This window comes from Hemiscyllium ocellatum, assembly GCF_020745735.1.
Source record: "Hemiscyllium ocellatum isolate sHemOce1 chromosome 27 unlocalized genomic scaffold, sHemOce1.pat.X.cur. SUPER_27_unloc_24, whole genome shotgun sequence".
Classification (NCBI taxonomy): Eukaryota; Metazoa; Chordata; class Chondrichthyes; order Orectolobiformes; family Hemiscylliidae; genus Hemiscyllium; species Hemiscyllium ocellatum.
In genome coordinates this window covers 88,995-110,532 of record NW_026867492.1, presented here as the reverse complement: position 1 = coordinate 110,532, position 21,538 = coordinate 88,995, and the positions used below count along the sequence as shown (strand labels likewise).

Below are 21,538 nucleotides of genomic sequence, written 5' to 3'. Positions count from 1 at the left end.
TAGTAACCTAGGAGAGTAGGGGACCAACTCTTCAAGTACCCTGGCAGGCTACTCTGATGTACTGATACAAAGTGGTTTCCTTTACACAAAGATTTACAAAAACATTGCATGTTCTTAATACGTAAGGAAGAAAAGTCAATTGACAGGTCTCTGTACGCTTGACTAATCACTCCCACAGGCCCTAAGCCATTCATCAGGTGGGAAAAACATACCCAGCCAAGTTAGGTGCCTGCTAGCGAGATAAACTCCTATCATGAAGAGGTACCAATCTGAGCTAATTGGAGAGTTCCGAACCTTGCACAGGTCACATGTCAGATACAACTGTTTCCAAAATGGCTTCTTAGCAGGAGGGCAAACTTTTGACCATAAAATGGCTTGCTGACACATTGCGCCAGAATCATACTGTACCTGAGGCTGAGATGTTACCAAAAGGTTGCATTTAAACTGATTCATTACTGTTTGAATTAAACATGCTTTCTTTTCAGGGTTGTGATTCAAATAAGACATAAGATCTGATTAGTTGGAATTGACAGTGGGGCAGTCTGAAAGGTCTGTAGAGTGGTCTACCAGAACAGCAAGTAAGTTAAAGCTTCATCAATGTTACCTTATACAGAGTTCATATTTAATAACCGGCAATGGCTACTCAATACCATCATAAAGTCTCAAAAATGCAATTACGTTCAATCCAAAGCAGGTAAGCACGAAGAGGTAATGTTTTAATGGCTTCAGGAGCCCCAGTGCTATAATGGTTTCTCTCTCTCTTGTCCTTTTGAACTCTCAAGTCAGGGAGTTGTAACAGTAAAGGTGTTTTCCCTCTGTTTGCCTAGCTTGCAAAGGATAATAAGAATCCATTATAATTAACAGTTCCTGACTGTCAATTACAAGGCCTTTGATAGTACCGAGTTTTGTTTCGGGGTCAGAATCAAACACTGTCATTAATTTCACAAGGGAACAGCCTGAATGTTATCACTCTGTGTCCTATTTACACAGATTCACTGTTAAGGCAAATGTTCTTAATTGTCTTAGGGTATTCTGTTATCACTTGGTTATCTTCTGCATACCTTGAGTTCTCCCCTTTTACCAAGCCTCCCTGTCTGTCTATTTTATAGTGTGCAGCAAATGTGCTCTATAATTCAACATTACATTTTAGTTTAAATGTTTAAAGTCAAGTTTTATGGCTATAGACTTTTTTATTCCCTCCTTTTGTTATTTCATGACAACTACTTGGCTTATAACTATAATTAGTCCATCCAGTCAATTTGTATTTTCAAATAAGTCAAGTGCCTCCTCTGCCAGGTCATCGTCCAGACGAGCAGAGTCTGAAAGATACAGGATTTCAGCTGGAAGTGCGGGCACGGAGTTAGAGGGGTAGACAAGGGTCAATTAACCAGATTCCTCTTTGGCTTCGGTGAAAAACAATGCACAGTCCATCTCACGCATAAGCGGACGACAGTGTATATTCCTAGGATGAGATCAAGGATTATCAGTCAATCCCACACGATCCATCCACACAGCGATCATAGTCAGCAAGTAAACTTCCATCCACATGAATCAGACGACAGTTGGGCAGGTATCTTCCCTGCATCTTGACCTGTTTTGTTGATCACATCTGTATCGTCCGTAAGATCAGAACATGGTTTAGTAACAAGTTCATGTATGAGAACACAATCATGGGGAGGATCAGGCAGTTCAAGCAGTTCTTCCTGCAGGCATGTCGAGGGGTTAATGTTAGAGCAGTATTTAAAGGAGAGAAATGGATTCCGAAGTAATGAGATCTCATAGCGACTGATACGAACCATAGCGGAGTGCTGAGTATGTTTAGAAATCAGCGAGGATACTGCAGAATGCGAGGTACAGACTTCTACATTTTGACGTAAAGTTATATTAGAGGCAGCCACTACTAGAGTATGGATGGCAGAGAGAATCTGGGTGCAGGAAGGCATACCTTGAGCAACAGGGTCAAGCTTAGTGGAATAACAGGCATTAGGGTGCCAAGGGGAGCCATGTTGCTGGGTGAGAACAGCTGTAGCACAGGTATTAAGGATGGCAACATAAAGATGAAAGTGGCAGTCATACAAATGTCGGCCCAGTGTGGTGCTGAAGAGATGGTAGTTTTAAGCTCTGTAAGACTTGTAGTTGTTTTGGGGTGAGTTCATACAGTTAAGGCTCATTAAGAACTTAACTTCTTTCTGATTAGTCTTAACTTTGCTGGGGAGTACAATATAGCCACATTGATGTGGATGGTTGAGAAAGGTAGTGGAGTCAATGTGATTGGACACTTTGTCAGGGCTAGCGAGAAGATCATCGATGTATTGAACTAGGGTAGCGTCTCCAGGAAATTCAAACTGGGCATGAAGAGTCTCTGAAAAGAGTGTGGGCGAGTGAATAAACCCTTGAGGTAGGCAAGTCCACGTATATTGGTGGCCGTTAAAAGGAAGCAAAAATGTATTGGGTTATTTGGATGCAAAGGAAGACAAAAGAATGCATGCTGGAGGTCAATGACAGTGAAGATCTTGGTATCAACTGGAACTTGGCTGAGGACAGTAGCAGGATTGGCAACTGGAGGATAGTGAGCCTCAATGATTTTATTTACTTCACGAAGGTCATGAACGACATTCATGACATCCTGGTTTCGGGATTGGAAAGATAGGTGTATGGACAGAAGAATGGCATGGGACTAGAAGGCCTTGCTGTAGAAATGAATCAATGACAGGTTGAATGCCAGCTTCACCTTCTGGTTTCAGGGGGTATTGAGATATAGACAGGAGGACAGAATTAGCTTTGGCCAGAACAATGATGGTTGGGACCTTAGCAAGGCCCACTTGTGTTTTGGAGTCCACCCACACTCCAGGATATACTGCGTCCTGCGGGCGAGGGTAGGCATGATGATGATGAAGGCTGCCATGGATCGACTGAGGCTGTACATAAAATCGGATTGATCCTTGAGTGAGCAGCTGAATTTCATGGCAAGTTTGATCAGCATGGTCAAAAAGAGTCTTAGCGTCAAAACCTACATCTTGGGCTTTGTGTTCTGGGTTCAAATGAGTGGTGACACGGGGGAAAATGAGAGGGCCAGTTTTCCCGCTATGAGGAGAAACTGACACGAAAAAAACACCACCAGCTGGTGACCTGATATCACCAATCACCCAAGCATGCTGAGTAGTGCCCAGTAAGGGATTATAACATGTGTTCAAGCCTGAGATCATTCCCAGATGAGTCATAAGCTAAAGTAATGTGGGGGCGAGGGACGTTATATAAAATAGGATCAAAAGCGTAAGGATCCAAATCAAATGACCACTATTGAGGAGGCTTTGGTTTGGTATTGATGCATTGAACAAAATGAGGTGGATCCTGAATCAGGATACCATCATGACATTCAATAGTAATATTTAGAGTACAGACGAGATCTCTAGCAAGTAGAGGGATACGTAATCCATTAGTAACAACAAAGCAAAAAGGGAGCATGACACAATTTTTCCACACCACTGTCAGAGGGACAGCGTATGCATGTTTATTAGAGGAACCATCAAAACATTGCAGGATTTCATCATCGAGATTTGAAAATCAAAAGCATTAGCAAGATGGATGGGAAGTGATGAAACAGTGGCTCCTGTGTCAAACATGAATTCAATATCGTGGCCATTACGGTTGAGAATTAGCATAGGTCCGTCCTCTGGGCTAGCGGTAAGTATGGGAAAATTCAAAGCGGGAAGTTGCTCTATATCCGGGAGTCAGTTTTGAAAAGGGTTTTGTGCAGTAAAAGGGGCCACCTGCTGAGGTCATTGGGGAGGGAGACCAGGAGATTGTCTGTTGTTTTTACTCCGGTGATGAACCAGGGATTGCTATGGAAAGAGCAGTTCTTGGACCAATGTCCTGGTTGATTGCAATTGAAACAAAGGTGGAGTTGTTGGGGGACCCTAGGGGGTGGGGGAGGCAGTGAAGAGTAATGAGGGGGTGTATAGGGGCATCATGGACTGTTGGGGAAGGACAATAGGACCACCGCATAGTCCATTGGGATGTTGTGAATACACAGTACCATTTCTACTGTCCTGTGCAACCTCAGCATCTTGCTCGTGGATGTTGTGGGTTTTAATAGCTTTCTGTACCTGATCAGGTAAGACAGTCAGACATATGGCATTAAATTGGGATGATCACCCTTGTAGGTAGTTAGCGTCACCAGAGGAAGCGCCATATTATTCCTTAAAACGGGTAAGGAACTCCTCAGCCTCTTCGCCCGAGCTGGGTTTACATGATAAGACTTTACCCACATCAACTGCACGACACACTGCTTGGTGGAGACAGGATAATCCAATGATAGTTTTGGCCGGACGCCGGACTACAAGCTGGGTATGATTATTACCTTGTAAAATTTCTCCGAACTCGCAGCGAAAGGCTGCATTGAGGCGAATTAGGCCTTGGAAGGCAGCATTATGAATGGTCTTAGTCCTATTAATGTAATTAACAGATCCCTTAGGATTCTTTCCATAATCTGCAGCCTTAGATTAGATTAGACTTAGTGTGGAAACAGGCCCTTCGGCCCAACAAGTCCACACCGACCCACCGAAGCGCAACCCACCCATACCCCTACATTTACCCCTTACCTAACACTACGGGCAATTTTAGCTTGGCCAATTCACCTGACCCGCACATCTTTGGACTGTGGGAGGAAACCGGAGCACCCGGAGGAAACCCACGCAGACACGGGGAGAACGTGCAAACTCCACACAGTCAGTCGCCTGAGTCGGGAATTGAACCCAGGTCTACAGGCGCTGTGAGGCAGCAGTGCTAACCACTGTGCCACCGTGCCGCCCACAATATTGCTTGATAATGCTTGGGAGTCATGAGGTTTCCATGGTTGATAAAGATCCATAAATTGGGCTTGTCCTAGATTCAGAGCCTGTGGGTCAGGAACCTCTTCTATTCAGGAAATTTCTTTTTTGCCCTCCCACATCAGGGTGAGTGCAAGGACCAATATTAAGGTCCTGAGACTTTGATTGCAAATTTAGTTTAGGGGCAGTGGAAATCAAAAGCAGTCTCTTCAATGTTTCCTCCAGGTTTTAATTTTAATTGACTCCTAGTACAGTAGGCACCAGGTTTGTGGTAAGCTGAATTTTTATTCAGCAGAACAGCTGGGGGGAAGGTCATGAGCCTTGGCACATTCGTCATCAGAGTAAGGGCGGAGAGTTCAGGCAGGGAACCGGAGGTTGTCAGCTGACAGGATGAGGGGCATAAAATATTTCCTCCTTCGAGTCAGTATCCCATCCACCATCCACAAATGGATCAGGATTCTTCAGTAATGGGTCTCTGGAAGAGGGGGGGTTGGGATATAAAGAACAGGCCTTGTCAGCTTCGTCCTGCGCAGCTGCAATTGCAGTCTGTTGTTTATTCACCAGTTTCCTTTTTAATTGGTGCCCTTGACGTTTCAACGTAGATTCTGAATCTTTGCTTTTTTTGAAAAAAAATTTTCTCCCTTGCCTATTCCAATTCTGCTTCTAAATCATGTGCTTCACATTTATGTTTTAGTTCTGTCCAATTTAGTTCAGATCCTTCCTCAGTTAATGAAGTAACTCCCCTTTTAATACAGTTTGTCTCCATGATGGTTGCATGGATTTTTCCCATTTTTCTCCCAAGCTACCCTTTTCCATTCTGGTAAAGACTTCTTTCTGCTTACTTCCCTTTTTTTTCCAAACCCCTTGTTCAATTTTAGTGAATACAGTTAAATCATGTGTGCCTCCTAGAGACCAATCCTTATTCTGTTGAGCAGCTGCAGCTGATATTCTCAATTGTTTCTCATAATTAAGGATACAGACTTGTTATTTCTGTTAAGACAAATGTCATCTACGTCTTATTTAGGGGCACGCTCATCCTTTAAATCTTCACAAAACTACTGATCTACAGGGGCTCCAATCCCACAAAACACAAACATTCATTTGTCAACAAGCAAATGTGCATCCAAACCAAATCTCAAAGGATTAAACTTTCTGCAAGCTGCAGGGAATCAGTGCTGACTCTGTCTGTCTCACTCGCGTGCTCACTCATACATACACATGAACATTTTAAGAGGAATTAGGCACTCACATTCCAGGTGTCTCATAAATCCTGGATGTGGCACATAGTTGCTTAACCAAGCATACAAGAATTGTATCACTGGCCAGCTTTTTATTTTATACATGACAAAAGCAGCAGCCACCCTCTATATTTCATAAACGAAGAACACCCAAACAGAACAAAATCATGACTAACAAACAAGACAAAACAGCAAAGCAAGACAAGCCAAGCTGAACAGATACAACAGAGAAGATAATCTCAACTTAAAACTTTCACTAATCAACAACCCGACAATGAACAACAAGACTAATGATTTCTGCAAAACATTCTCAACATTGTAAAATCCTGACAATTTCTATTTTTAGTCCTATTTAAATGATCTCATTTAGGGCTCCGTCAGGGTATCGAGAGTGAAATGGGGGAAACACAACACAGATGTAGACAGAGTAATCAAGGTACAATTTTACCTTGTGGGTCCATTGGTCGCGAGTCCAACCCTTAGATGGAACTCCTCTTTTCCAGTTTCACTCAAATGTAGCTCTTGTTGGAAACCTGCTTGCAGCGCCAAATTGAGACAGCCCAAGGAGTCCCTTGTGGACTCAGACCTGTCAGCCTATCTTGGTTCATCCTGGAGATCGTACTCTTTAGAAGTCTGGAATAAAAATAAAACTCTTACAGACAGTTTAGTTTAATTTTAAATTATCCCCTTCATTAATACCATCACCGTTACAACATAACACCGATACTTATAAGACAAGCTAACTGGATTCTATTAACCCAGGAGAGTAGCAATCACTCTTCTTCCAAGAGCCCTGGCGGGCTACTCTGTGTACTATCTTTATATACAAGTTTTTTACAAAGATGGTGCTGTCGCAAACAAGCTTTCTTTATATGAATTTTATTTTACAAAAGCACTGCATGTTCTGAACAACACAGATAACAGTGAAGGGCAATAATTTGGGAGAGAAGTAATTGATACCAAGTTTCGTTTTGAGGTCAGAATCAAACACTTATTCATTTCACAAAGGAACAGCCATGAATGTGATCACTCAATATCCTGTTTATACAAATTCACTGATGTCAAACGTTCTTAATTGTCTTACCCTCCCTGCCTGTCTATTGTCTAGTGTGGAGCAAATGTGTTCTATAATTCAACATTACATTTTAGTCTAAATTCTGAAGGACAAGTTTTCGTTACAAATGTTCTCATGACCCCTTTCAAACTTTCATCAGTTCTTTCCTATATCAGGGGGAGCAAAACTTAACGTAGTATTCCAAAAATGCCCTAACCAACATACAGCCACAATATGACCTCTCAACTCCTTTATTCAATGCTCTGACCAATAAAGGAAATCATACCAAACACCACCTTCACTAGTCTATCTACCTGTGACTCCAAGATCTCTGTTCAGCAACACTCCCCTTAACTGTCAGTCCTGCCTGGATTGCTGAACCAAAATGCAATATCTCATTTCTCTCAATTAAACTCTATCTGACACTCCTCAGCCTATTGCCCATCCCAAAAATTCTAATTTATAGCAAACTCTCTTTGCTCTCTTATTCCCTAGAAGCTGAAAATCTTCATACCACACACTCCCCTCTCTGTTTTCACTTTGCTGAACCAAATCCCTGCTGTACCTCATTCTGAAGGGTCAAAATACTGACCAGCCAGGACGAGTGGACATTGAGAAAATATTTCCATTGGTAGGAGAGACAAGGAGCTGAGGGCACAGCCTTACAGTAAAGGGAAGACCTTTTAGAACAGAGAGAAGGAGAAATGTCTTCAGCCAGACAGTGGTGAATCAATGGAATTCATTGCCATAGACAACTATGGAGGCCAGGTCACTGAGGATATTTAAGACTGAGGTAGATAGGTTCTTGAGTATCAAGGGGATCGAGGGTTACAATGAGAAAGTGAAAGAATGGGATTGAGAAACTTATCAGCCACGATTGTGTGGTATGAACAGACCTGATGGGCTGAACGGCCTAATTTCTGCACCTATGTCTGATGGTCTTTTGCTGTCCTGGGCACAGGGTGTCAGAATTGGGAGCAGGAGTAGACCATTTGGTCTTGAGCCTGCACCAGCATTGAACACATCATAACTGGATATTAATCTACCTACATCTTGTAGATAGACTGTGACTTTTCTCACTGGAGCACAGGAGGTTGAGAGGTAACCCTATATAGGTTGTATAAAATCATGAGGGGGATAGATGAGATGAATCGCAGGTGTCATTGCCCTCATTGTCAGATAGGGTGGGGGTTTTAAGATTAGGCAGCAAATTTTGAAGGTAAGAGGAGAAAGATTTTAAAAAGACTTGAGGGGCAACATTTTTTTTAAAAAGAGAGTGGTTTGTGCGTGGAATGAATATCCAGACATTTTCTCACCTTCCCCCCCATAAACATCCACTTCTTTGTTGTTCAAAAATCACCTGAACTCATCCTTGAACATATTCAATGACCCCTTAACTGCAGGAAGAAATCCCCACTTCTGAACTCAATTCCTCTTGCTAATATACCACTTGCTTTGCTCATTGCTCGCTGCACCTGACAAATGGCATTGACTGGTATAGAAGGATGCTGAGGCCCCTTTGTACATCCACACATCATTCCTGATGAAGGGCTCATGCCTGAAATGTCAACTCTCCTGCTCCTGGAATGCTATTTGACCTGCTGTGCTTTTCCAGCACCACACTTTTCGACTCTGATCTCCAGCATCTGCTGTTCTCACTTTCTCCATAACCCAAAAAAGTACATCAACATTCAAACAATGCACATCCTTTCTGTTTTTTTTTTAACATAGCAAAAGCTCTAACTTCACATTGGCCATGTGTTTGCCATTTGTGGTCTTCTCTACACTGGGGAAACTGAGCATAAACTTGGGGAACAGTCTGCAGCCAGGGCCACAGAGGCTGACCAGACCTCTCAGTCACCACCCATTTTAATTCCCCTTTCCACTCCATTTCTGACATGACCATCTTTGGCCTCCTCCATTGCCACAACGAACCAAACCGCAAATTAGAGGAACAGCACATCTTCCACCTTGGCGGCCTACAGCTTGGAGGACTCAACATTGAGTTCACCAATTTCAAATAACCTCCCTCGCCACCCCTTGAATCCCTTCCCAGTCCATCCCCGCCACGACCAACCAGATTCCTTCCTCCCAGTGACCAACCAGGTTGTACCCTCTACCTATTTCCAATTCACCACCCTACCCCCAGCACATCCTTGTTCTGCAGCTCTCCCTACACCCATCCCCAGTCCTGAACAAGGGTGACCCCCAAAACATTGACTTGACCTCCTGACACTCCCTGGCTTGCTGCGTTCTTCCAGCCTCCTGCCTGTCTATTTTGCCAATTGAGTCACAGACCTGGCCCAAATTTTCCCAAGTCTGTTCACTCCCTTTCCTTTCAGTTGCAGAAAGTCAACAATTGAACATCTCAATGAAAAATAAATGGAAAAGAGGATGAGAAATGAGAGTGTCGTACTCTTGGTCAATCAAAAGAAAGACTCACATCTTTTCTGCCAACAGTGAGGAACACACGCAATGTTTTGGTGACACTGGTGAACATGCGCCGTGCTTCTTGACACAGGAGCGCACACAATATGCTCAGTGGCGCTGCTGGTATTATCGACAGATTTTAAGTGTCCAAATGCCAATAGGAGAAAAAAAAGAGTAGAGCCACAATTGTTTTCCCCATACGGCACAAGATTTTATTGTTTTTGCATCTTGTCTGGCTGCTCAACTTTTTTGACTTTTCCCCAGTGTAGGGGTGAAGTTCAGAACTAGAGAGCATAGGTGTAGGGTGAGAGCAGAAAGATATAAAAGGTACCTAAGGGGCAACTTTTCCATGCAGAGGGTGGGATGGTGTGTGTATGGAATGAGCTGCCAGAGGAAGTGGTGGAGGGTGGTACAATTACAGCACTTAAAAGGATCTGGGTGTGTAGATGAATGGGAAGGATTTAGAGGCATATGAGCCAAGTGCTGGCAAATGGGAAGAGATTAATTTAGGATATCTGGTCAGCATGGACGGGTTGGACCAAAGGTGTCTGTTTCCATGCTGTACAATTCTGACGAGTCTAAATAATAAAGTATAATTTGAAAAACAACAAACAATATCCATGTTAACAAGGCTTAGCTCGCCACATGCTTTACTAACCATTCTCCACAGATCCTATCCCTTCAATGACGGAGAAACAGATGCTGGTGCATAATCTGCTCCACTAGTATTTACACACTAGTCTAAGGAATTGCACAAGTAACAGTGAGGGGTAAACAGCACAAGCGCCCGTAAAAGCAGATGGAAAGTGAGTGTAAAATGTGACTATGACAGGACAGGCCCCACATTCCTTCCCCTCCGTCCCCCCCACAACCTGCCTCACCTTTCACCTCCCGGGCCCAGTACCTTCCAGGTGGCCCCATAGTTGACACAGGGGCCGCCCCACGACCAGTAGAACTGCACCACCCAGGCGGCCGACCAGTTCCCAAACAGGCCCTTAACCCCATCCGCCTCCAGAATGGTCACCGGCTCCTGCCTGCTGTACAGCCGGCCGGTGTGGCCGTGACACAGCAGCTGCACCACGAAGGCGGCGGTGACCAGTGATGGGGGTCTGCCCCGGGCCGCACGGCGCCATTTTCCTAACGGCCGCCGCTTCCCCGCTCGAGCGACTTCTCCTCCCAACCGCCTTCACCCCCGCGTGACGTCTGCACGGGGGGAATGGGCGGGGCCGGGGAGCCTCACCGTCACCAAGCAACAGCCACCTCGCGCTACAACTGCTCATTCACAAAAACAAACTCTCCTGTCTCGCTCTGCAGCTGCAGGGGGGACACTGCCACGTTTCGAGGACATTTTAAAGGGTATTTCCGCAAATACAGAGATGTAAATGGACGAGATTACATTTCAAAGGGATGTGGCACATTCAAAGGGATGTCTTAATATGTAAAGTGACGCAGTTATATCTAAATGAATCTACATTTCGAAGAGACGTTGCCCTGTTTATAAGTAGAGACAATAGGTGTGAATTCTGTCTGTGTCCCAATGTTGAGTCAAACTGACAATTTTCTTAGAAAAGCTCTGCACTTAAATTACATTCTTCAGGAGGTAATTTACAGATTAGAGTGTAGGTTAGGGATGATTGGCCGTGCTAAGTTACCCATAGTGACCAGGGATGTACAGGTTGGGGTGGATTGCCCATGGGAAATACGGAGTAAGGGTTGGGTATGGGTGGGATACTGCTCAGAGGGCCAGAGTGAAATAGATGGGCTGAATGGCCTGCTTCCACATTGTCGGAATTCGAGACACTCCCCACAAAGAGGCATTTTATCTGCATCTATCCTGTCAAGTCCCTTTCAGACATTGACTGGTTTCAATAGAGGTATACAGCACAGAAACAGACACTTCGGTCCAATTCGTCCATGCCCACCAGGATTCCAAACTAAACCAGTCCCACTTGCCTGCATTTGGCCCATTTCCTTCTAAACCTTTCTATTCATCTACCCATCCAAATGCTGTTTCAACGTTGTAACTGTACCTGCATCTACCACAATATTGTAACTGTACCTGCAACTACCACATCCTCAGTAAGTTAATTCCACGTGCAAATCACCATTTTTCAAAATGTTGCCCCTCCGGTTTCTTTTAAATCTCTCTCCTCACATTTAAAAAAAAATGACCCCCGAGTTTTGAACACCCCGCCGCGAAGCAAGAGCCATTTGCTATTCACCTTACCTCCATTCATGATTTTATCAATCTCAATGAGGTCACCACCTCCCCAACCTCCTGTGCTCCAGTGAATAAAGTCCCAGCCTCTCCTTATAACTCAAACCCTCCAGTCCTCATTAGATCCTGGTAAATCTTTATTAAACCCTCACTAATAGTATTCTTCCTATTACAGGGCCACCGGAACTGTACTCAGTACTCTGAAAGTGGCCTCACCAACATCCTGTACAACCTCAACATGATGTCCCAACCCCTATACTCAATGGTGTGAACAGTGAAGGCAATGTTGCGAGATGCTGTCTGAAAACCATCCTGTCTAGCAGTGATGCAACTTCCAAAGATCTAGGTACCTGAACCCCCACGCCCCTCAACCATGTCTGTCTGTTCTACAACACGACTCATGGCCCAACCATTATCTGTACAACCCCTTGCATTTATTAAGCGTCTCTCTCACACACATACTCTATCTCAGACAGACACACACCCCTCAACACTCTCTCACATTCGCAGCCTCATACTCCATCACACTCTCACTTTCCCAAGCATGCTCACACACGCTTCTGCGCACTCTCACACACAAACTCACATGCACGCACACTCACTTTCTCATGCACACAGTACTCTTTGGGGTGAAATTGTGTTGGCTGAATTATATTTGCAGATACATTCAATTTTGTTCAAAAAGCACACAATCTGGAGGCAGTCAATGCATGTAATATTCTACAAATTCCGACTTTGGAAAAAGAACCAGTCTGATTCAAGATTGGAACACTGACAGACTCAAATCTCACACCTTTAATGCATTGTCTGAGCGGAGATATCTTTTTTTACAAAACCTTAAGTCATCTCAAGAACATTGTTACATATTAATGAACCAAAGCCCGCACCCATTCTAAGAGATGAAGACTATCTGAGTTTGTTCGATTTATTCTATCAGTTGCATGACACTTGATCTTTTGATATAAGTTCTGTGTCCTATGATGCTGTTCCATGAGGCTTATGTGTTGACGAGGCAAGATGGTACAGATGAGGCGATGGAGAATTACAGATCAGCGAGGAAGGATTTAAAGAGAATGTGGACTCGTTGGGCCGAGTGGCCTGCTCCCACTCTGTGGGGATTCTCTGAAGCGAATGGATATGAGCAAACGGTGCAGGACAACGCAGGCGCAGTGCGTGTGCCCGGCTTGGCCACGCCCACCCGCTCCTTTCGTGACATCAAAACGCGGAAGTGACAATGAATGAAAATCCCTCTGTCTGCGCAAATCCTGGGGCGGGAAAATCTGTTCACTTGTAGCAACGGGAGTGAATCCAGGGAGGGAGCAGACTCTGTCAACTCAGATATAGGACTTAATTACCAGGTGAGGAGGACAGAGATTGGGAGGAGGAGATATCTTTCCTGTTTTCCTTTTCAAAATGCACCCGATTTCCACAAGTAAATGCAACAGCACGTGCAGCTTCAAGCCGGCTGTGCATCCTGTGTTCTTCCTCTGCCTTGCCTCCAGCACTTTTGGCTTCCTTTCCCTTCTCCACTCCCCCCCCCCCCCCCCCCCACCCCGGTGTTGATACCTCAATGTTTTCCCGGTTGTCGTTTGTGGGTTTTGAAAACTTTCCCAATCGTCTTAGTACAGGATTTGGGAGATTACGTTGTAGCTGTCCAGGACATTGATTAGGCCATATTTGGAATATTGTGTGCAGTACTGGTCTCTCTGCTGTAGGAAGGATGTCATGGATGTTGTGAAACTTGAAAGGGTTCAGAAAAGATTGGCAAGAATGTTGTCAGGGTTTGAGCTGAACAGGGTGGAGCTGTTTTCCCTTGAGTACCAGAGGCTGAGGGGTGACCCTACAGATTACTGTAAAATCATGAGTGGCATGGATAGGATAAATAGACAAGGCATTTCCCTGGAATGGGGGAGTCCAGAACTAGAGGGTAATAGGTTTAGGCTTGGGGGAGATTTAAAAGGGCCCTAAGGGGCTACTCTTATATTCAGAAGGTGGTGTATGTATGGAATGAGCTGCCAGAGGAAGTGGTGGAGGCTGGTACAATTACAGCATTTAAAAGGCATCTCGCTGGGTATATGAATAGAAAGGGTTTAGAGGGATATGGGCCATGTGCTGTCAAATGGGACTAGATTGATTTAGGATATCTGATTGGCATGGATGAGTTGGACCGAAGGGACGAATTCTGTGCTGTACATCTGGTAGACAATGGTCCTCAAAATTCTGTTCCCATTAGGCTCTCCCTTAGCTCTATTGCACATGATAGCCAACCCAATTTAGTCCCAGCTGCCAGCACCCGGCCCATATAGGGGCCAAGTGATGGCAAACGTGACTAGATTAATTTAGGATATCTGGTCAACTCGGACAGATTGAGCTAAAGGGTCTGTTTCTGTGCTGTGTGACTCTAATTGTCTTCAGTGAAAGCAGAAGTGTGATTGTGAAGGCTGGACTTTCAGAGCATGTTTTGCCCTGACTGGAAGCAGCTGAAAATGTGTTGCTGGAAAAGTGCAGGAGGTCAGGCAGCATCTAAGGAGCAGGAGAATCGACGTTTCAGGCGTGAGCCCTGAAGCCCTCCCTTTCTCCTGACTGGGAGCAGAAGAGTTTGACTGAAGTGTGTTGGTGTTAATGCCTTGATGTCTCATTTTGCTCCCACCTTCCTGGGGTCGTTAACCATTTTGTGTCTGGTCCTTCCTCAAGAAACTGCATTGCAGGTTCACCCTGAATTGACACTTTTTTTTGCTTCCCAAAATCAGACCTGCTCACTCTCAGCAGGATCCCAGTGTTGTGAAAGATATTAACTTTCAGGTGGAGTTATCCAAAATTCAGAGAGATGTCAGTCTTGATGTTTTTGATTTTTCTGTCCCTGTAAGATCCTGAATCAGCACCTTCAGGGGAATTAGTTAGACCGGAGTGAGAACAGAGGGGAAGGGAGAGTGGGATGGTGCTTTCAATTTTGTGGAACAGCAAAAGAATATTCTAGAGAAAGTAGAATTGCTTGTTCTGAATTTCTGCAAATGTGTTGCTGGTCAAAGCACAGCAGGTTAGGCAGCATCTCAGGAATAGAGAATTCAACGTTTCGAGCATAAGCTCGAAACGTTGAATTCTCTATTCCTGAGATGCTGCCTAACCTGCTGTGCTTTGACCAGCAACACATTTGCAGCTGTGATCTCCAGCATCTGCAGACCTCATTTTTTACTGTTCTGAATTTCTACCCAGCACTGATAGTGATGACTTTTGTAATCTCTTTTTGCAGAGTATTTGAAAATCTGAAGACTGAAGTTTCAAAATCAGCAGATGAAGGGCTTATGTCTAAAACATTGACTCTTCCTGCTCCTCGGATGCTGCCTGACCTGCTGTGCTTTTGCAGTGCCACATTTTTTGACCGATTCTCCAGCGTCGGCAGTCCTCACTTTGATGTTAATGTCTGACAGTCACTCAATCCATCGAGACCTCAACAATTTTTGACTGTGATTTCTGTGAGAGGGATCAACGCTTTTTGGTTCCTGTTTTGAGGACGTTTTCAGCATCAGGTGGGACTGGACGAGAGACCCCACTGTTGCAGCGCAGTGTGTGTGGAGCCTGAAACAGTTATACGGCCTGGGAAGGGGATTTCATGGCAGGGAGGGGCTCTACACATGTCTGTGAGCAGCTGAAGCTGTGGCCATGGAGAAACCTGAGGAATCCCACCCTGTGGAGAAACCGTGGAAGTATGGTCACTGCGGAAAATGCTTCCGTGTCCCATCTGCCCTGGAGACTCATCGGCGCACTCACACCGGGGAGAGGCCATTCCCCTGCTCCAACTGCGGGAAGGCCTTCAGACATTCCTCCCACTTGCTGGCCCACCAGCAGGGCCACACGGGGGAAAAGCCCTTCAGCTGCCCGAGTGCGGGAAGGCCTTCAGGTATTCCCCCAACCTGCAGAGCCACCGGCACGTCCACTCCGGGGAGAGGCCCTTCAGCTGCCACGAGTGCGGGTAGGCCTTTACCGACATGTCCTCCCTAATGAGGCACCACCGGATCCACACCGGGGAGAGTCCCTTTACCTGCTCTCAGTACAGGAAGGCCTTCAGCTATTCCTCCCACCTGCTGGCCCACCAGCGGATCCACACCGGGGAGAGGCCCTTCAGCTGCCCCGAGTGTGGGAAGGCCTTTCGCAATTCCTCCATCCTGCTGAGGCACCAGTGGATCCACACCAGGGAGAGGCTGTTCATCTGCTCTCAGTGCAGGAAGGGCTTCACCTACTCCTCCCAACTGCGGAGGCACCAGCGAGTTCACGTGCCATCGCAGGGGGATTGAAGGAGTGACGGCCGAGTACCATTATCGATTGGACTATCAACCCGGTTCCAGGGACTCCCGGGTTCGAATCCCGCCACGACAGATGGCAGAATTGGTATTCAGTCAGAAATGTGGAGTTCGGAATCTAACGATGAGACCGTTTCAGGGAGGGGGTGGTGCAGGGGAGAAAGCCCCCATCTGATTCACTCTCTCCCTTGTTAGGGAAGGGAACCGCCATTGTGGGAGAGGATTCACTCAGTCGTTCCAGCTGCATCCTTTACCCGGTCTGGGCTATACGTGACTCCAGACCCACAGCAGTCTGGTTGACTCTACAGTGTCCCTTCCTGGCAAATGAGTGGGGAGAAACTTACTTGGAGACAGGGTATGGGTTGAAATTGCTGAGTGAGGCAATACTTCCTCCGGGTTATGGCTGTACCAAGGATCCAATTACAAAGGGACAACTTGGTGCTGGCCAATAGTAAAGACAGTGAGGGGGGCGCACAGGGGAGGTGTGGTGTGTGCACTTTCACCTTGAGCTGTTCAAAAAGCAACTACTTTTTGCTGAGGCAGATCTGAAGCTGGAACAAAGTTGGGTTGCAATAAATGTTACCTGAACTTACCACCGGGCTCAGACTCTCATTGAAAGCTTTGAGCTCCAAGAGTTTTTGTTTTAAAGCTGCTCATTTCTTTCAGCCTCCTGCACTAAGTTTAGAACATAGAACAATCCAGCGCAGAACAGGCCCTCAATGTTGCGCTGACCTGTGAACTATTCTCAGCTCATTCCCTGACACTATCCCAAAATCATCCATGCACTTATGTAAGGATTGTTTAAATCTCCCTAATGTGGCTGAGTTGACTACCTTAGCAGGTAGGGCATTCCATGCCCTTACCACTCTCTGGGTAAAGAACTTGCCTCTGACATCTGTCTTAAAGCTATCACCCCTCAATTTGTAGTCATGCCCTCTCGTACAAGCTAACGTCAGCATCCTAGGAAAAAGTCTTTCTCTGTCTACCCTATCTAATCCTCTGATCATTTTTTATGTCTCTATCAAATCCCCCCTTAGCCTTCTTCTTTCCAATAAGAACAGATCCAAGTGTCTCAGCCTTTCCTCATAAGACCCTCCCTCCAGACCAGGCAACAACCTGGTAAATCTCCACTGCACTTTTTCCAATGCTTCCCACATCCTTCCTGAAATATGGGGACCAGAACTATACACAATATTCCAAGGGTGGCTGCACCAGTGTTTTGTATAGTTGCAGCATGATATTGCGGTTCTGGAACTCAATCCCTCTACGAATGAAACCTAACACACCGTATGCCTTCTTAACAGCACTATCCACCTGAGTGGCAACTTTCAGGGATCTATGTATGTGGATTCCACGATCACTGCCTTCCTGTTATTCTTCCCAAAATGAATCACCTCACATTTAGCTGCATTGAACTCCATTTGCCACCTCTCAGCCCAATTCTGCAGTTTATCCAAGTCCCCGTGCAACCTGTAACATTCTTCCAAACTGTCCAGTACTCCACCGACTTTAGTGTTGTCTGCAAATTTACTAATCCATCCACCTATGCCTGTGTCTAAGTCATTTATAACAATGACAAACTGCAGTAGTCCCAAAACAGATCCTTGTGGCACACCACTAGTAACCGGACTCCAGGTTGAATATTTTCCATAAACCACCACTCGCTGCCTTCTTTCAGAAAGCCAGTTTGTAATCTAAACTGCTAAATCACCCTCAATCCCATGCCTCTGCATTTTCTCCAACAGCCTGCCATGTGGAACCTAATCAAAGGCTTTACTGAGGTCCATGTACACCACGTCAACTGCCCTACCCTCATCTACATGCTTGGTCACCTTCTCAAAAAACTCAGGGGTTTGTGAGTCATGACCTGCCCTTGATGAAACCATGTTGACTATCTGAAATCAAATTGTTGCTTGCTAGATGATTATAAATCCTATCTCTAATATTCCTTTCCAAAAGCTTTCTGAAGTAAGGCTCACTGGTCTATACTTACCTGGGTCATCTCTGCTGCCCTTCTTGAACAAGGGCACAACATTTGCCATCCTCCTCTCTGGTACTAAACCAGTACACAATGACAACTCAAATATCAAAGCCAAAGGCTCTGCTATCTCCTCCCTCGCTTCCCAGAGAATCCTCAGATTAATCCCATCCGGCCCAGAGCACTTGTCTACTTTCACTCCTTCTAGAATTGATATTACCTGTGTACAACTAACCTCGATCCTTTTGAGTCTAATATCTCGTACCTCATTCTTTTCCTCTACAATATTCTCCTTTTCCTGAGTGAAGACCGATGAAAGATATTCATTAACACCTCTCCAAACTCCACAGGGCCCACACTCAATTTCCCACTTCTGTCTTTGATTGAATCTATTCCTACCCTAATCATCCTTTTATTCCTCAGATACCTAGAGCAAGCTTTAGGGTTCTCCTTTATTCTATGTGTTAAAGACTGCTCATGTCCTCTCTTTGCTCTTAACTCTCTCTTTAAATCCTTCCTCAGTGATCTGGAACTCTCCATTGCCTCATCTGAACCATCTTGCCTCATCAACACATCAGCCTCCTTCTTCTTTGTAACAAGAGATGCAATTTCTGTTGTAAACCACGGTTCTCTTACCTTATCACTTCCTCCCTGCCTGACAGGGACATACCTATCAAGGATACACAATATTTGTTCCTTAAACCAGCTCCACATTTCAATTGTCCCCATCCCCTGCATTTTGCTACCTTATTCTATGCATCCTAAGTCTTGCCTAATTGCATTATAATTGCCCCTGCCCCATCGATAACTCTTGACCTTTGGCATGTTCGTATCCCTCACATCGCTAAATGAAACCTAACTGAATTATGGTCACCCTCTCCAAAGTGCTCATCTACCACTCAATCAAACACCTGGCCTGGTTCATTACCAAGCACCAGATCCAGTGTGACCTCCCCTCTTGTCGGCCCTTCGACATACTGTGTCAGAAAACCCTCCTGCACACACTGGACAAAAACTGATCCATACGACGTACTGGCGTGAAAGCATTTCCAGTCAATGTTTGGGAAGTTAAAGTCCCCCAAAATGACCACCCTGTTCCTTTCACTCCTACCCAGAATACTTTTGCTAATCCTCTCTTCCACCTCCATGGAACTCTGTGGAGGCCTATTTAAAAAAAAAACTTCAAGCAGTGTGACCTCTCCTCTCCTGTTTCTAACCTCAGCCCACATTACCTCAGTAGACGAGTCCTCATCAAAAGTTCTGTCAGCCACCGTTATACTATCCTTGACTAACAAGGCCATGCCTCTCCCTCTTTTACCGCCTTGCCTGTTCTTAATGAAAGATCAAAACCCTGGTACCTGCAACATCCATTCCTCACCCTGCTCTATCCATGTCTCCGAAATGGCCACAACATCCAAGTCCCAGGTACTTAGTCGTGCTGCAAGCTCACCTACCTTATTGCAGATACTCTGGCGTTGAAGTAGACAAACTTCAAACCACTTCGCTGTCTGCCAGCACATTCCTGTGACCCTGAAATCCTGTCCCTGTCCTCCCTACTCTCATCCTCCTGTGCACTACAGCTACACCTCCGGTTCCCATCCCCCTGCTGAGCTAGTTTAAACCCACCCGAATAGCACCAGCAAATTTCCCACCCAGGATATTAGTACCCCTCTGGTTCAAGTGAAGACTGTCCTGTTTGTACAAGTCCCACCTTCCCCAGAGTGAGCCCCAATTATCCAAAAACCTGAAACCCTTCCTTCTGCACCATCTTTGCAGCCACGGGTTCAGCTGATATCTCTCCCTATTCCTTGCCTCGCTGTCACATGGCACGGGTAACAAACCAGAGATAACCACTCTGTTTGTTCTAGCCCTCAGCCTCCACCTTAGCTTCCTGAAATTATGCCTTACATCCCTATCCCTCTTTCTGTGGGAGATTAGAAGTGTTTTTGCAGATGGATGAGGGGGTGTAATGGGGGGGAAGAGAAGGGGAACATTATACAAATGGCCGCAGAATTCTTCTAGCATGTAGCTTACTTCAGGCTAAGACTTTAATGAATATAGAGGGTCTTTTAAAGAAAATAGTTTTAAGCTAGGAAATAACTTTAAAGTGTTGTAGTTGACCACAAAAAGAAGCAACAGGACCATTTCACAATAAAGCTTTATAGTATGATAAGAGAAAGTGGACAAAAGAACAAGCTGTAGCAAACAAGGAAGAAAGAATGCAGACAAGGACAGCAGGATGGCCAGATAAGAAAATAACTAACAAGTGAGGTAATCAGCTTATGATAGGATGGGAAAATGGAGGCATGATTCCGCAACTTGTAAACTGAATAAGAAAGCTAACATACTCTGTTTTGGCGCACATTTCTGCTTGATTGCAGAAGCATCCGGTACTTGCAAGACTGTAATAAATTGTTCTTGTTTCCAAGGCTTTGTCTCAGGCTGATTGATTTGTGAGTGAGTTCTGTTTCTCACATTTCTACCCATATAATTGGTACCTACGTGGACCATTACTTGGGGCTGGAAACCCTCTCCCTTCAGGACCCCAAAGATACGATCCGAGACATCACGCACCCTGGCACCTGGGAGACAACACACCAACCGCGAGTCTTGTTCGTTCCCAACAAACCTATCTGACCCTCTAACTATCGAGTCCCCAAAATGGCTAACACTCTCCTGCTTTACCTCCTTCCCTTCTGGTGCAACAGGGTCAGGCTCTGTGCCAGAGCCCTGGGCCCCAGTGCATACCCCTGGTAGGTCGTTTTCCCCCCTCAACAGTACCCACTGACTTATACCCAGGAAGGAAATAAAAATAAGTCGTCCCTCCTCACCCAGGAACCTCTGCTCTCCGAGTTCAAATTTAAAACCTCAAATCAGTGACTCCCCGCTCCTGGGTTGCTGCTGCCGCTGAAAAATAGAAAATGTCACCTTTTTTGTGGTTAGCACTGCTGCCTCACAGCGCCAGAGACCCGGGTTCAATTCCCACACCCCCACACCCCCCCCATCTGTGCGGGTTAGGGTGAATTGGCCACGCTAAATTGCCCCGTAATGTTAGGTGACGGGGAATGGGGCTAGGTGTTTTGCTCTTCGGCGGGTCGGTGTGGACCTGTTGAGCCGAAGGGCTTGTTTCCACACTGTGGGGAATCTGCTCTAAAGTTCTGGAATTTATATATTGATGAACTGAAACCTGCAACCCATTCTAAAGGATGAAGGACTCAGCAGCGGTCCAGGTTTGTTCGAAATATTGCATCGGTTGCATGACATTGTGATCTTTTGCTATTAATTCTGTATCTTATGATCCTGCAGCACAGCTCCCCGCAGAAGGAGCAGCGCTGCAGAAGCTAGTGCTTCCAAAAACATCCGGGTGGGCGGGGTTTACCAGGAGGGGCGGGTTTAGCCTGGCGACGGGTTAGAGCGGGAGGGCAGTGCTCATGGGCGGGGCGTGTCTCGTGAGAGGGTCGCGCGCTAGTAGGCGGGGCGAGACGTCGAGCCT

At 45.6% G+C, this 21,538-nt stretch overlaps 1 protein-coding gene across 3 annotated transcripts in view; it reads right to left on the bottom strand.

Moving 5' to 3' along the window:
* Nucleotides 1-21,538, bottom strand: part of LOC132807787 (zinc finger protein 239-like) — a 49,343-nt gene that overhangs the window by 15,914 nt on the left and 11,891 nt on the right. Inside the window, exons 1-2 of one of the 3 annotated variants that reach the window (XM_060821795.1) lie at nucleotides 10,433-10,721; nucleotides 6,516-6,700 (exon numbers count right to left, since the gene is read on the bottom strand). The gene's annotated coding sequence lies outside the window, so the exon portion shown is untranslated. Of the gene's footprint in view, nucleotides 1-6,515; nucleotides 6,701-10,432; nucleotides 10,722-21,538 lie in introns of those variants that run through there. The other 2 variants (XM_060821796.1, XM_060821797.1) reach the window with 2 other exon arrangements.